Genomic DNA, 12,717 nt, shown 5'->3' with positions numbered 1-12,717 from the left:
ATGGTTTTCTGATGTGGTGTGAACATGTATCAGGATTTGCAGAGGCCTCCGAGACGGTAGATGTCACCCTAGAACCCTGCTACATGTCAGCTCCCGTTGGCCATTTGAAACAGTGAGCATGCGTCTGAGCATACCTGCTGTTTGCTCAGTGGTCACACCCTGCTCTCACCATCCACATCTGTGTTACAGGTAGCTTTGCAGTCTTCAGGTTTTATCATAGATTGCTTTTGGAAAGCTATTTCATTCCTCAATATTTATTTTTAAAGTATTTATTTATTTGTTTATTTTTAATACATTTTACTATATAAAAACCCTTCAATTTAATTTCAAAAAAATCATCCACCACAATGAACAAAACCCAAAGTATATGCCATTTAATGAACTTCTATACAGTTAGAATGGTCAATTTAATTTTAATTGTCAACTAAAATACTTTAAATTATTCAAGTAACTAACCCTTGCTATTAAGCTATTGGACAGGATTACCTAGTTTAAGCTAAGTGCCATTTCATTCTATTTATTAAAAAATAGCTAGAGAATTGTAGAGAGACCTGGCTACCAGCCAGAATGGAGCCATACATTTCAAGACTCACTTCAACTTTGAAACAAACTCGATTACCGTTTCTAAGCTGAGGATTTCCCAAAGGTCTACCTGAAGGCACTGGTGTTATTCTCGTCGTGGTCACAATGGAAATTTGAGGTGACATAAATACTTTCAAATGTGTTTGCAAGTCACATTAGGAACACTACAAGAGGGTCAACACGGATTTCAATCTCTACGTGCTCTATCCTTTATAGTCCTCCAAAGACGGGAAGAGAGAGGAAGACATGTTCAGAACTGTATTTCATTAGTGTTTACTTGATTTTTAGTTTGGGGCACTTTAAGCAGTCCACTCAATTTGTGAGATATTTAAATCAAATAGCTAGAGTCATGAATGCATAATCTTCATTGTTATAATGTGGCTAATCTTGGGTAAGCTTGTAATATGTTGCTTAGACAAAGAAAGCATAATCTTCTTATTTCTTATCCCAAGGAAAAGAGTCTGCATGCGTAATCAGAAAAATCCTGGCTAATAACTAACCCAGGGGTCAATTTGCTTCGTGATGGCCTGAACTTACCTCACACCCACTCGCTGTCTCCAGCAGTTCTTTTTCCTCTTAATTTGGGATCTTGAAGTATGTGTACAGAAATGAGCTGTCTTGCACAAGCTTTTTCTGTAGTTTAACTTAATTTGGACTGAAATGGACCTACGGGAAAGCATCCAGGCAGCTTCCTGTTGCTTAGTGGGCAGAGCCCTTTCAATAGCGAGAAAGCGTGTTTACTCAGCACCTTAACCTTCAGAAGCTTTCGCTGGCATCAGAACACAAGGGAGATGACAACGCAGAGACGCAGACACAACAAGCTGAAGGCGCACTGACGGCGCACCCAGCAGGCACATCGGTGATTCAATGCTTCTTGCTGGTGAGTAGCCTTTCATCAAATAATCATTAAAATAATTTTAAAACTCAACAGTATTTGCTTGGGGAAGAAATAGATGTTAAAATAATGCTGTCGGTGACCATCTCCCAAGGTGCGGGACAAGAGACAGGAATCTGTCATGAGCTAAGTCTACCTCAGCTCCTCTGTGAGCCTCTTGTTGTCCTCCCCTACAATGAAGTCAACTATTTTTTCTGCTGCCCATCGAAAGCATGCCAGACCTGTGTCAAATGTAAACCTGTCTGGATGAATCTTCAGAGATGAGCCTTGCTGATACTCACCAGCACCTTCCAGAGGAGTTTTCAAGGCTCACTTTGAACCTCCGTCTTTTGTTCTCAGGCTGACTTTAGGGCACTAACCCCATTGAGACTTAAATATGAAATTCTCCCGGACGGGTTTATGTTTTAAAACCTTGGTTGCTAGCTGATAGTGCTATACTTGGAGATTCAAGAAACTTTAGGAGATTGGGCCTACGTGGGAATTGGGCCTAGCTGGACAACCCTACAGGGAGCTTATCCTTGCCCCTTCTTGCTAGTGTCTCTGCTTTCTGTCCACCGTGATATGAACAGCTTCTGCCACTCGCCTTCTTCACCATGGCAATGAAGCACACGGAGTCAGACAATGGGCAGAGTCCTCTGAAACCACATGCCAAAGCGAACCTTCCCCGCTTAGGTTGTTCCTGACTATCTCTTCGCAAGAACAAAGAACATCCAACTCCATCTCTGAGAATTTATTACCCCAGCGTACAAGCTGCCATTGCCATTGACCTCCATGCTAAGCGTCTTCTTTCCTAGCAACAAGAAAACAAAACAAAAACAAACATGACTTCTCAGCTCCTTTCCCTGTGTGCTTCTTGATTTAAAATATAAGATTAACTTGGACGACAGTAGAAAGAATGGAATATGTTGTTGTCCAGAATCCCTCTTAGCTGAGCCTTAGCTGGATCCCCCGAGAACCTGGACCTGTGTGTGCGGGGTACACACAGGGTATCCTGCATGTTTCTGCTCAGTTTCATCTTAACCAGAACCTGGCTTCAAAGCTCTGGTGCAAGATTTTGTTGCTGCCTTCACTGGGATGAAGTGTCACCTGTTAAGGCCGCCCCTGGCTTTTACCCAGCTCTCCTTTTCCCTTTTCTCGTGGCGAAGTCTCTTTATCACTCTCTTATTTATTCAAACAGATCTGATTATTTAGCATGTGCATTGTTTGCTGCCTATTTCTGTCTACGTATCTAGAGATGTGTCTGAAATATGAGAACCATGCCTTGGCTACCTAAGTGTTTAGCACACATGTGTTGAATGAATCCTCAAGCTTTCTGCATTGAATCCCCTGAGCAGAAATTATTTGAGGGGTTGGTACGTAAGCAAGTCTCACATCTATGCTAAAGTCTGTCTTCACTGTCATTAATGAAACTTCTAGAAGTTGCTCATCAGTTATTAGACCTACACAAAGAGAGGTACAATGTCTAAAACAATTGACCATTTGACAGTCGTCCAAATCCCATTACTGCAAATAGATTCAGACTAGAAATTTGTACGACGGAAATGTCTATATCTAGTCAGTGTCCCATTTATTTTAAATTAGGCTCTTATCTACAAAATACTATTACAGCAAAGTGATTTAAACAGATTTTCATGTCTTCTCTTTAATGTGACTTAACCTGTATGTCAAGATGATTTCTATTAAATATTTTGATGAGAAATCTGCATTTTTTTTTCTTTTTTTAGATCACAAGAATCATTTGAGTTGAGTGGTGGTGGCACACACCTTTAATCCCAGCATTCAGGAAGCAGAGGCAGACAGATCTCTATGAGTTCGAGGCCAGCCTGGTCTACAGAGTGAGTTTCAGGACCCCCAAGACTACATAGGAAAAACCCTGTCTCAAAACAAAACAAGAATAAGAAAAAAGTTGTATTTAAAATAGTAAATTTTATAATCTCTATTATCAGTCTCTCAACTATGTCCTTATCTTCTTAAAGTGGCTCGGGCAGTGATGGAGACAAGGACTTAGGTTTTCCTACCTTTACCCTCAGGTGCCCTCCAAGGGCAAAACTCCCACACCTGAATACACTCCGAATGTTGTTTAAACAGCAGCCTGTGGTTTTCCTCACAAGAGTTGAAGCTGCAGACACTTGCTTCCCTCAGAGATAAATACAGTGAATTTGATGAGAGTGAACATTAGAGAATCAAAGAAGTTTCTTTTCAGTGCTGTGGGTGGTAGGTTTTTTGTTCATTTGTTTTTAAATTAAAATTCTAATGTCTTGTTTAAGGTTTTGAATGCTGTGATGAGACACCATGATCAGAAGGAACTTGGGAAGGAAAGGGGCTATTTAGTTTACTTTTCCATAGCACACAGTTCATCACTGAACAAAGTCAGACAGGAACTCAAACAGGGCGGAACCTTGGGGCAGGAGCTGATGCAGAGGCTATGAATGGGACCTGTTTACTGACTTGCTCCATCTGCTTTCTTATAGGACCCCAGCCACCAACCCAGGGATGGCACCACCCATGATGGGCTGGACACTTCCCTATCAATTGCTAACTAGGAAAACACTGCATGGGTTTGCTTTCCTAATCATACAGAAAGTTTTTGTTGGTTTGTTTTTGTTTTGTTTTATTTTGCTTATTGAGGGTTTTGTTTTTGTTGTTTTTTTTCCTCTCAAATGACTTTAGCTTGTGTCAAGTTGATATAAAACTGGACAGGACATTTAGTTTGTCCTATTTTGTTTACAAGGAGTCACTGTGATTTGTAAAAACTGACTTGAAACATAAAAGGGTGGAGATTGTATTTTCCAGTACATAGTCTAAGCAGGTTCTCAAATAGCTCTGGAATCAGTTGGAATCCTGGGCCTACCTCTCCCTACCTTAACTTACTCTGGAATGTTTTATAACGAAACAAGGCTGTTGGTATTCAATGTACAGTATCACTAGGGGTGCAACCTGAGATGGTGGCTCGCTGTACAAGCAACAATTCCCACCCCCCATGGCCTATACATGCTGATGTACACTCTACTGTAAGCCTTAACTGTATCAGGGTGTTACTTTTCCTTATGTGTCAAATGTATTTCTTTTGGGATTTTCAAAAAAAAAAAAAATTACAAAGCTCAAACTCTTTTAATCATGTTGGTCCATTATTCTTATTGGAAAACATTACGTAGAAACAGGGTCATGCAGGATATATTCATATATAAAAATATCCAAGTTACTAAATCTTTGTTCTAAGGCCTGAGCTTTGTCTGAGAACCTAGAAATCATCCTGACATTCAGGAGACTTAAAGATCGCTCTTGATCGTTGTTAGGTGATGTGTGTAATAGTTTCAAGCTGCTATTGGTTAAATTGCAGCCCTCAGAAAATGTTAAATCCCAATCCCCAGGACTCGTGAATGTGACTTTATTGCGAATTAGGGTCTTTGTAGAGAGAGAATTAAGTTAGGATGCAGCCATCAGGGTAGGCTGCACTTCAGTACCACTGGGTTCTTACAAAAAGGGATCAATTTAGACACAGACACACATATGTGTATGCCATGTGCAGGTGAAGGCAGGAGGGACAGGACTGTTATCTCTACCTGACAAGGAATGGCCAAGGTGGTCAAAACGATCAGAAACTTGAAGGCCTACATGTAATGGAGCTCGCTCCCAGCTTGAGAAGGGAACAAATCTCTGGCACCTTGATCTGGGCCTTTGAGCCTCCTGTGGCTTAAGCCCCTGGTTGAGCTTTGTTCCCCAGCTCTAGCAAACAAGGGCAGCTCACCCACCACGAGGGATGAGGGTGAGGGCGAGGTGCTCAGGGAGGAGCAGGCAGCCTGTAAGCAGTTCCTGGTGTTCTCCTTCCATTCACTATGTTCTCAGGTGCCCGGTCTTGCTAGGGTCCCAGAGTTTAAACATGTTCATCTCACAGAGTGAAGAAAGAAAATGCCCAGCAGGAGGTAGACAGAGAAGGAGGGGGGTGCATAGGGGCCTGAAGGGAGGGAGGGAAAGAGGGACCAGCGAAGTGGCTGAAAAGGTGAGGAGAAGGGGGGGTGGCCGCAGCAGTGGGTGACTGTCAAGAGGTTTCAAGTTCTTGCCCCTCCTCCACACAGCACCGGGAGTCTTCCCATTGTAGAAAAATAATCGTTTTCTCTTTACCATGAGGAAGGAAGTTTTAAGCATCCATCCTCCCTGCTGAGCGGCATGGATCTGGTGGCAGTTAAGTGATTGCTACAGTTGGCCCCTCTGGCCACCCTTAGCCTGCAAAGCACCAGCTGGGGTTGAAGGAGAATTCATCATTTCCCACTTCCCCACCCTACAGCAAACCCTATTCAGGCCCTTTCCTGGCTAATGAGGCCCGCAGAGCCACCAGCTGTCAATGCTTAGCCTTGAATCAACCGGAGCAGCAGCAGGTAGCACCCATCTGCTGCATGCACGCACAGTGTGGGATTACTAGGAAGTGTAGTTACCAGTGTGGCCATTAGTTGACTAAGCACAATGCTAAGCATTTTGTGTACACACATCTAAACATTATGAGTGCTTGTGGGGTGTGTGTGTGTGTGTGTGTGTGTGTGTGTAAGCTGAGCACTGTGTATGAAGGTCAGAGGATAACTTTTCTGAGTTGGTTCTCCCCTTCCCACATTGGATCTGAGGATTGAAATCAGGTCTTCAGGCTTGTGTGGCAAGGGCTTCACCCACTGACTCATCTTGACAGTCTTGTGTACATTATTTAACAGACATTGGTTCAATATTAGGTAAAAGCCTACTGTGTACAAGCCACTGAGTTGGGTACTAAAGCAGAATGGACACAGCAGACACAAGCCCTCCTTATTGGAGACACTGTGGCTTACCAGCCACTCCACAAGTCTCCAACTTGGAGTGCAGAAAATTTCACCTTCTCATTAACTCACACAGATTAGAGTTGCAAGCAACACATTTATGGCCCAAGAATATAAGTTTTCTGACTAGAATCTGACAGAAATGGCAATTTCAATCCCTTCTCTTTCTTCCAGCTATGACTTAGATGGAGTAACTAGAGTTGTCACAGTGATCTTAAAACCCTCACTTAGAGACCGAGTGACATGAATGAGCTCCTAAGGCACTTTGAGCAATCAGCTCTTTAGAGATGACAGTGATTCTGTACTGGCATAATCACTGCAACTCAGGTTCTCCAGTCCTTGTAGGTAAATTACAAGATGGAGCTGGCTCTCTCCATATGATGATGGTGGTGATGATGATGGTGATGATGATGGTGATGATGATGATGATGGTGATGATGATGGTGATAATGGTGATGATGATGGTAGTGGTGGTGATGATGGTAGTGGTGGAGATGATGATGATGATGATGGTGATGATGGTGGTGGTGGTGGAGATGATGGTGATGGTGATGGCGGTGATGATGATTGTGGAGGTAATAATGACTATGATGGTGGTTGTGATGATGATAGTGATGGTGATGATGATGATGGTGATGGTGGTGGTGGTGATGATGATGATGATGGTGATAAGATGGTGATGGTGGTGATGATGATGGTGATGAGGATGGTGATGGTGATGATGATGGTGATGGTGGTGGTGATGGTGATGATGGTGATGAGGATGGTGATGAGGATGGTGATGATGGTGATGATGATGGTGATGAGGATGGTGATGGTGGTGATGAGGATGGTGATGGTGGTGATGATGATGATGGTGATGAGGATGGTGATGGTGGTGATGGTGATGGTGATGGTGGTGAGGATGGTGGAGATGATAACAACATCTAAAGACAGACGCAGCCAGTTTAACTCACAGTCCTTGTTTAGTTGGGGCTCTGACAAGTGATATTGAAGTATAGGTGCTAACAGCTGGTGTAACCTGCATATCTCATGCTAAAGTTCATGCCATCTGCAGAAAGATGTGGGCATAATCCATACTTGATCGCTTCCAAGTTGTATGCCTTTCTAAACCTTACCTCCATAATCTGTTAAACAGGCATCAAAATGTTATTTTTCACAGGTTTTCCTCAAAGTTTCATTGATGAAATATATACTAATATGTTTCTAAATTCCTGGTTATAACAAATGTTTGGTGGTAACCATTATTAATTTGTAACTATATTATATATCACATACGGATATTTTAAAAAGGAAATTAATTTATGTATCTTGAAAATTCCATACACAGGTACTGTATTTACAACATTTCTATCCCTTCTTCACCCCCTCCAATTCCTTGCATGCTCCCCCTCTCAAATTCATGGCCCCTTCTTTAATCCTTTTACATATAAACACATAATGAGTTCAGTGAGCGTTGCTTCTATGTGTATGTTCTTATGGATGACCTCAGGACTGAATAACCTGCCAGCAGACTCACACCTGGAGAAGCCCAATTCTTCATCTATGAACAGCCATTAATTCCCTGTAATTCTTCATCTAGGGGTAGGGCCTGTGAGATGTCCTCCATCCATCCTGGCATGTCAACTACTGTTGTCACTGTGCAGGGCTTGTTTTAGGGACCATATCTTTGAGATTTCATGCATGCAGATTGGTTGTCAAAGCTGCACATCATATATAGAAGACACCATCACACCACAGACATCCTGGTCCTCTGGTTCCTGCAGACGTTCTGCCCCTTCATCCATGATGTTCTCTGAGCCCTAGGCATAGATAGGGCTGTGTTGTAGATGTATCAGCTGGGGTTAGGCAACCCATGGTTCTCTGCATTTTGACCTCTTGTAGATTTCTGTAACAGTTTCCCTCTGCTGTTAGAAGAAGCTTCTTTAATGACGGTTGAGAGCTACACTTCCCTGTGAATATAACGTTAAGTGTTCAGAATTCAGTTCGAGATTATAAAGGTTTAGAAACGTGGAAGTAATGCATTATTCTCTAGGGTTTAAGATATCACAAGCCACAAATAGTTGGCTAGATTTATAGTGCTATGCATGAGTTCTTGCCTATTAAGTTGGTCTTAAATCAAAGTAGACAACTCTTGGCTACTCCCAAGACATAAGTGCCACTAATTTTTTGTTTGTGAGTGGTTGTCTGTTGGAGATAGGGTTTGGGTTAGAGATGTGGACTTGTGTCCGCTTCCACTCAGCTCCGGAACACCATCTGTTGTAGACCCGCGTGGACCCTGTGCATGCTGCCACAGTCTCTTTGAGTTTATATGTGTATTGATCTTACTCTATTTAAAAGACATTGTTTCCTTGGTGTTCTCCACGCACCCCCCCCCCCATGGCTCTTACAGTCTTTCTGCCTCCTCTTTACAAAGTTCCCTGAGCCCTGAGGGATGAATTTGGTGGAGACATACCATTAGAATCTATGTTCTAAGGTCTCTTACTCTCAGCACATTGTCTGACTATTAGTCTCTATATTTGTTCCAATCTTCTGCAGGAGTAAGCTACTCTGACGATGGCTGGGCAAGGCACGGATCTGCGAGTATTACAGAATGTCATTAGGAGTCATTTTAGGGCTGTGTTCCTTTAGTAGAACAGTAGTATTTGGTTTTCACCTAGGTCCCTGTCTAGTCTTAGGTCACTCAAGAAGCATCAGTGAGAGGTTCCATCTCTTGGAATGGGCCTAAAATCCAGATATTGGTTGGTTACTTCCACAAGTTTGTGCCACTATTGTCCTACTGTATCTTGCAGGCGGATCGTCAGTGTAGATTGAAGAACTTGCAGCTGGTTTGGTATTTAGCTTTTTCCTTGTGTAGCGTGCAGGGTACCTTCCAGCACCATTAACTCTAGTATGTAGGGGTGAGGGCTCTAGAAGGGCACCAGCTCAACTTCTCTATGCTCAATGAATTGTGCAGGTGTTATCTTCAGCTTACAAGCCCTACTCAGGCACACTTCTTAAATGACTCTTAAAAGGTCACACTACCTTGTTACAAGTCTTGGTGAATCCCCTCCCCAGAGTGTGTAAACTTGTAAATATGATAGCATATCTTCCCTACAGTTATACTACCAAAGAGAGATTTTCCATGGTAGGCCTTCTATAACTAAATGAGCCCTTTCAAAGCAGAGCATTGTCTGCAGGGAAGAAAGCCAGAGATGGATCAAGAAGTAGCAGGCATGGTGTCAAGTACCTCCAGATCCACATGAAGTAGAGCTAAAAACAGCTACTGAAAACTGAATAGTCACTGGCTCACAGTTAACAAGAAAGTGGGGACCTCACCCTACTCTTCAGCAACACAGAAAACACTGGGTCTTAGACACGTGGGTTTGGGAAACACTAACCTCACATGAGTTAGCAGTCCCGGCTAACCCCCTCAGTACCTGTGTGGAGAATTCTGAGGGGAGATCCTATCTGAACAGGCTCTGCAAAATACATGATAATAAGCTTATGTTTTTCCCCTCAGCATGTTGTAATTTGATGTATAGGTATAGAAAATAAAAGTAATTTAAAAGACCATATTATATGAAATGATGTTTCTCATAATAGGCTACATATATGCTTTCTTTGGTTAATCCAAAAATGCAAAATTAGAGAATTATCCAAGGCACGGGAATGCATGCCCCTCTGTCATTACAGTCCTGAGGGAAGTAGGGCAGGCCCAAAGTTCCAGGTGAGTTTAGTTTCCAAATGTTCTTAAACAGTCAGGTGATCACTTTTGACTCATTTTGTTATCAAGGTCATCCCTAAAGGAACTCTTTTCATCTTACCTGAACTCACTCATGAGTGTGGTGTGTGTGTGTGAGAGAGAGAGAGACACAGACAGACAGACAGACAGACATACAGACAGACAGACAGACAGAGAAAGACAGTGAGAGACAAAGACAGAGCAGGTCTGGCGCATTTATTTCATGTTCAGAACTGACCAAGGAGCTATGGTCGCCTCCTGCGCACAACCTGATTGTGATGTTTGACCTCATACTCATGCCTGATCCCCAGAGTCAGGGAGGGATTCTCCACCTCACTGATGCTGTGTAACCCCGAGGAAGAGGAGAATTAATTTGGTCAACAATTAGTCATTTCTACCTCAAAGATGATAAACTAGTAATCACTGTGATGCACCGCCAAATTGCTCTCCAGCCTTGCTTTCCTGCTGCGTACTTCGTTTTGATGATTCCAGAGGAGGCTAAATGTAATTGCACAGGAGAGACCTCACAGTTCGGCAATGCCGATTTGTTCCTTCACGAGGCGATGCTCAGCTCTTCCTGGAGTGGAGGCACTAAGGACTATCATGCTTGCTTTAATTACTGCAATTCATAATCAAATACACTTTTCCCACTGCTTTGTAAACAGGTACAAATGTATTACTATCCACAGGTTTTCTCTACCCACTGTCTTCACCTGTGCTGTGGTCCTGGGGGATGGCAGAGGATGGAAAGGTAGAATAAAGCACCCTCCCCAAAACACAGCCAGGACTTTCCCCATCCCTCATCTTTTCTCCTTCAGAGGATTATCGGAGGTGTGGTTCAGAATCTTTGCAAGTTTTACTTGAGAGTGTGGCGAGGTCCAAGCTTCAAAGCCAGAAAAGGAGGACAGTTCCAGATGGTTGCAGAGGGTCTGGGAATAGCAGGCAGGTCCAACACATTTTGTTTACCAGAACTCAGGCCACTGGGTAGGCAGATGCCTTCAGGCACCCAGGTACATGATAGTTCATAATGGCTGCCCCCAGCTGGGCACAGAAACATGCTCCGTAGCACACAGGAAAGACACACAGGCCGACTGGCGAAAGTGAAGGCCTGTGATTTCAAGGTCATGTTTATACAGAAGTACACAACACAAAAGCGACTCTACTAGAAATAGCTGTATAACAGATGACATCACTGTTTACATTTGCCTTCTCTGGACTTCCAGTGATAGCCATTTGTGCTGAGTCAGAGCCCTGTCGCCCAATCCCACAGTGACAGGGAATAACTGAACTAACTTTGACATGGGGGCTTGCAAGAGGCTCCCCAAAGCATTTCCTGGTGGCAAAGGGTTACTTTGTTGGTCCCTTGTTGATCTGCATTCACTGGTCCCAGCATTAAATACAGCATTAGCTGTGTTTGCCCATACCAAATATTCAATCCAGCTCCATGCTCTCTAACCCTCTGTTCCCAACGAATTCACACGGGAGCAAGAAAGGCCAGAGAGACCTCTTCAACTCTCTCTGAAGAGTACGATACCCCGAATGCCCCTTTGTAACCAGGCATGGTGGTGCATGCTCAGGTAGGTGGATCTCTGTGAGTTCAAGGTCAGCCGGGTATACAGACTTACAGAACAGCCAGAGCAACATAGCAACAAAACAAGACAAAAAAAAAAAAAAAAAAAAAAAAAAAAAAAGCCCTGTTAGTGAGGTTTCCCTGAAAAATTCAAAAAGGGTTTTTGTAAAGATGCAGACAGTGTAAATTGATGGTTGGTTGAATAGCCACTTCGTAAATGCTTACTTGCATCGGTGGCAATATTTTTGCAAGACTCTTCCTTGTTAGAAAAAGGGAAGTTTGTTCTCAAGTTTACAGAACCCTACCACTGAACAGTATTGATTGCTGTGTTCCTTTCCTCTAAAACCGGAGCTTGGCTCCAAAGGCATTTTCCAAAACATGTATTTTGCTAACTGTAGCAACTCTGTGTGTCATTTCCTTCAGAAAACTTATTTCTAAAGTGGTATTTTGGTCTGAGCTCTGTGATGGTGAGCATGGGAGGAAGGTTTGCCTTCTAATAGGATTTCTATTGAGTATCAAAAGTCCTGGGCTTCTGATAGCATAGGACTTGGAACATCTTTTCAAATGATAAGCTCTTTCTGTCACTCTGTTCTATACCCCCACAGCAAGAAGCAATGTTTAGGACACTGGTTCCCCACCCCCCCAAGAATTTTGTTTTCTTCCAAGAATCTCCCTCAAGCAGCAGAATCCATTTCGTTTTCACTTAAGCCACCCAGTTAAGGATCCACGTCCTCTTTTCCAAGGTCAATCTAGGCCAATGGAAAGGTTGGTTTTTGTAACTTCTGACTGGGGTGCTATGGTGCAAGCAGGGGATGTATGACCATGTATAGTTACTCAGGGAGTGGTGAACCTATTAGTCAGGAACCCAGGAAGTTCGAAGGATCCAGCAGGATAAGAAAGAAAAGAGGGTCACAGACACCTCCTTTCTGCCCGCTTTGCACCTCTCTCTTCCAAGGGCAAGAGATGGACCCATGCTTCATTAGGAGAAGAAATTACCACTAGTCCAGAACACCAACAAACCAGACATGCAGCATACATGGGGAGAGCAAATAAAATTCTGAAAACGAGTTACAGTGTTCTAGTCAAAATTCTGTAGAGGACTAGAACCAAGGAGAGAGAGAGAGAGAGAGAGAGAGAGAGAGAG

This window comes from Chionomys nivalis, chromosome 25, assembly GCF_950005125.1.
Source record: "Chionomys nivalis chromosome 25, mChiNiv1.1, whole genome shotgun sequence".
Lineage (NCBI taxonomy): Eukaryota > Metazoa > Chordata > Mammalia > Rodentia > Cricetidae > Chionomys > Chionomys nivalis.
The sequence above is the reverse complement of the archived record's forward strand: the minus strand, read 5'-3'. Positions refer to the sequence as shown.